The sequence below is a fragment of the Egretta garzetta genome, unplaced genomic scaffold, assembly GCF_000687185.1.
Source record: "Egretta garzetta isolate BGI_Z169 unplaced genomic scaffold, ASM68718v1 scaffold409, whole genome shotgun sequence".
Taxonomy (NCBI): Eukaryota; Metazoa; Chordata; class Aves; order Pelecaniformes; family Ardeidae; genus Egretta; species Egretta garzetta.
In genome coordinates, this window is record NW_009260767.1 from 294,824 (window position 1) to 299,709 (window position 4,886).

Here is a 4,886-nt window from a genome sequence, read left to right on the forward strand (position 1 = left end):
GGTGAAGGGGGGGGGAAGGTGGGGAGGGAGATGTCCAGCCAGCTGGGGTTGGGGAGCGGCTTTATCCAGCCCCGTCTGCAGGGCAGTGCACGCAGAGAGCCGGTGTGAAAAGTCACATTACCCTGTCTGTAAATACCTAATGGATCACAGTGGAAGAAATGTAAAAGCCCAGGAGGGAGAGAAAAGGGGAGGGAGGAGGGGGGAAAGGACAAGCGACGAGCAGAAGGGAGATGTCCAGCCAGCTGGGGTTGGGGAGCGGCTTTATCCAGCCCCGTCTGCAGGGCAGTGCACGCAGAGAGCCGGTGTGAAAAGTCACATTACCCTGTCTGTAAATACCTAATGGATCACAGTGGAAGAAATGTAAAAGCCCAGGAGGGAGAGAAAAGGGGAGGGAGGAGGGGGGAAAGGACAAGCGACGAGCAGAAGAAATCCCTGGCTGAGAGGAGAAGGGCAGCTAGATAGCTGGCGCTGGTATGCGGTGAGTTTGGGGGCTTAGCTGCATGTCTCTGGAGGCATGGGTTCAGAGGTGGGGAGTGTTTTCTCTCCGCAACATGAAAACAGCCAGCGGTACACTGCTGAGGATCACAGGACAGGGGCTGCCACAGCAAGAGTCACGGTCTTCAGGTAAGGGCTGAGGAACGGTGGCAAACGGCGGTGGGACCCTGGCAGCCGAGCCTCCATGAAGATGGGGATTGGGATGGGTTAATCCTGCTATTTCAGACCCTGGTTTTGGGATGGGCATGAAGAACTGAAGGTCGAAACAGGAGTCTGTCAGCTGGTCTCCATCAGCGCTCCTGGTCCAGATTAATGGGTTGGTGCTAGTCAGGTTTGAATGCTATGAAAGCAGCTCGATGAGGGGAATTTCCAGCTCCCACTAGCACTTACAGCACTGACATCTGTCCCTTATTCTCATTCCTCCTATATTTGTCCCAACATAACTCAAAAGAAACCCCCACAATAAGAGGAAACATACTGGTGGCAATGCCAGGATTTATTTCGCTAAATATATAAATGGAATAGTTTTCTGTTGCTGTTGGAACTGAACAGGGCTCAGAAATGTTTTCATATTCCCATCCTATTTTGCTTTTATTTCAGCTTCTTAAAATTTTTTCCCTTAGAAATTCGAAGCTGGGCAAAAAACACTCAGTCTGAGCCACCAGGAACAGAAGTAAGGACCTGACCCTCCCCACCGCCAGAAGCCCCCGTGTCCTGCATGGCAAGGTGCTGGTAGGCAGTTGCAGGCATCTTCTGATCATGATGAACCTGCCCAGTGCTGTTTTCCATCTGTCCGAAATGCCTGAAGCTCAGGAACTTCTGTATATGATATTCAAGGAAGCAAGTAACACCATAATACTGGAAGCTTTAAAGATACCTACGTTTGATGAATTCAGGAAGGTAATGCTCTGATCCTACTGACTTTTAAATAATTGTAGCCTTCTTCCCCTTCTTTATAGCCATGCATGACATGTGAAAGTACAGGCTGAAAGCTTTCAGACAGGTAGCTTTGAATTTTCTGTTTATCCAGAGAATAGACATGGCAGCAGTTTTCTTACCTTTCCTTGCCAGCCTAACTTGTAAGGAACACCTCCAAGATCAGAAGGAAGGGCAGTTTTTTGCTCACTCCATTCTTAACACGGAACGGTTGGCATAATGTAACTATGTAATTGCATTTCATTTCAATGGAAACCGTATGCTGTGTACAACAGAAATTAACATATAACGTGACAGAAAAGAAAATAGGTAATTGTAATATTATTTGAATTTATTTCATTTTCTTCTACTGATGACATAGCTAATGGCATAAAATGCAGTTTTAACCCTCTGATACACCAATAGTTCTACCCCTATTTTAAGAACAGAGGACACAAAAAGATGAGAGAATATGTTGAATCTACAGACTTCTAGTGAGATAGCAAAGAGATTCCATGAAACTGAGAAGGTAATTACAGCAAGACACACAGCCATTCATAGACACTTGACTTGACTGCAGCAATAGGTCCAGGTTTCCTTGACACTTGTCATAGAGCTGATGACTTTGTTGGCTCTTTGCTGTCTCATGAGTTTGGCCAAAGCAGTTAGAGGAAAGGACAGTATCTTCCGGATTTCCATCTAAAATTCCAAAGGTCTGTTGGCTTAGTTTTGCTGTAATTGAATCATTTCCTTGTGTTGATATATGTAAAGGCATGTTGCCACTCTGGCTCCTGTCTTGGAAAATCTCAGCTTGTATTCTTGAGTAGAACATCTTACCGATTTTAAAGAATTAAAACAGACCACAGGATCTGTTCCTTTTTGAAGGCATGAACAGTTCATAGAATGACCTGGCTTCTTCTTGGCATCCGATCTCAACTGTAAAGTCAGTCTCTAAGTGTGGAAAGGTAAGGACACTTACCAGTTATTAACTCCTGGAAGGTAAGTACCTCATTGCCAAACAGTTCTCCTTCCAATCTAATATTTCTATCTGCGAGAATCCCTGCTCCTAGTGTATTTTGGAAGATTTACATAAAGCTGAGCAGATTAGGTTTTATACTGAAATGATATATGCACTGTTTTGCATTGAAATCAACATTAATCCTGCCTTTAGGTTTTGGGCTTCTTGGAACCAAAAACTCAAGATGAGATCTGGAAGTAAGGATGGTTAGAAACAAATATAACCTTTTGCTCAGAACCTCTGGCATTCATAGCACTGCAGCAACACATTGGTCAAACTATTCAGTGTACGACATACAATGTATTATGACACATTACAAAAGATTAATTGTACGTGCAGCTTTACACAACTCAGATCATGCCTTCCTTGGGAGCAGTGAATGTGCCAATGGTGGTATTTCATAAAACAGTGCTTCACTATATGCAAACTTTTACAGAGGGAGTAAGACATGTGAAGGCACTGGGCCATAAGTACGTACATACACATATGAATGTACACACACAAAACACTCATGCGCTGTGAAGCACACAATAATGGTTTGGGCATCTATTACCCGAAGAGCATCTATATACATTTACATCTGGAATATGTCATTCAAGTCAGAGTGGATTTTTAATACTAAATAAAACACCTAAAAGAAATTTACGTGAACAAAGACACATTTGAAAACAGGAACATGTGTATTAGGAACATGTGTATTTATTGTATTTGGTCTCTTCATATGTACCACTAGGAATATTTACTTTCTACCATTAAAAATGTATATACTACAAGCATTATAGATGTAAAGGCTCAAATTTTGCAACTTCTAACACATGATCTTAAGCCTTTGCAAAGTAAGAACCTAGGATCCTAAGGCCTTGAGCAAATAGACACTTTAAGAAACATTTGCTGTCTCAAGCCAAGCTGGGCAGATGTTGGCAGATTTGTTAAAGTGCTGCAGCTGGCAAAGAATCTGGTCTTTGAAGAATTCTGGAAAGTCATAGGAAAGGTCACTTTTCATATCAGAATAAAGCACAATAGAAATAAATTTTCTGTTCATAAAAAGATACCTCTCTGTCACTAAAGCGTGAGATTCTGTTTAGCTTGTTTCTCTGCATAATGCAATAGCTTCAGATGCTGACAGTCTGCATAATCTAGCTTGAAGAACTGAATTTAAATGGAATATAGGCTTTAGGTTTACTTATTATCCTAAATTTTAATTTATTTTTTTTAAGAAAGAGAACTACATTAATATGTGAGCAAGGTGGTGACTAAATTGCTCTAAGCAGCATGATTATTAGAATTTATCATACAGTCTGGAATTTCTGAAGTACTGTCTCCAGATGAAGTTAAAAGGAGATAAATACAGAAATGACTGAGGCATACAGCTTGCTGGGTGCCCTACACCCAGCTACAGAGCCTGCATAAAATTATGGCACTATTTGATAACTGCATAACCATTGGTGGTGATCCATGAGCAGGTATGAGTTATCATATCCAAACTTCAAGATACCAGTTGATATATGTAAATGTCATTAAATAGTTGATTTCTTGCAGACCAGACATGTAGGTGACGGCTCTCCCTAGATACAGCGGTGAGAACCGTGGAAACCAAGATTTTGGTTCTGCAGTTTACTAACACGTCAACTTGTAAGTCTGCATGACACCTTCAGACTCTCTCCCTCACATATAAATGGAGAAAACCGACTTTACACACCATTCTGATGCACTCTTAGTAAATCAACATAAGTTTCTTTATAGATACCTTTGTTGTATTATATCATTGGGGGGGATGTCTGCTTTCCTGAAGTCTGTGACTTGAGCTGCTGCTAGAAACAGGACACAAAGAATTATGGCTCAGCCTGCCAAGCACCGTATAAAGGAATCTGAAATACCTCATAGATGATATAGCATTTACATACAAGCATTGCAATGACTGACATCTCCTAAAGGGTACGGAGTCTGTGCGACTGAAAGGCAGGCAGGAAACCTTGGTAGTACTGTACACTTATTGTATTCACGGATAGTACACCTACTGTATACTGGGATCCAAACTTATTCTGCAGCTGTATCCAAGCTTCTAACCCCCAAAAGCCAACTGGAAAAGGGAAAGAAAAAAAGAGAGAGAGAAAGATTTCTTTGTTTATAAAACGTGAATTATTAAGCAACAGTAACGGAGACAAACATTTTTCAGTGTCTGGCAGTCTCAACAGTCTCCTAGCTGCAGGGAACTTTTTATTTTATTTATACAGAGTGTTTGCACCTAATTAAATGAAAAAGTAGAAACGTGCAGAACTACCTGAAAGTAATTCAGGGAGCTGACAAAAAAAAAAAAAAATTTAAAAAAAGGGAAAAGTCATATGCCCTGCTTTGTGGGTGGTGTGTCGAACACAAGGACCTGTGTCATGGTGTTGCTGACCCTGAGAAAGAGGGTGATTCTTACACTTACATCACGTTATGCAGGGTCAGGCGTTGT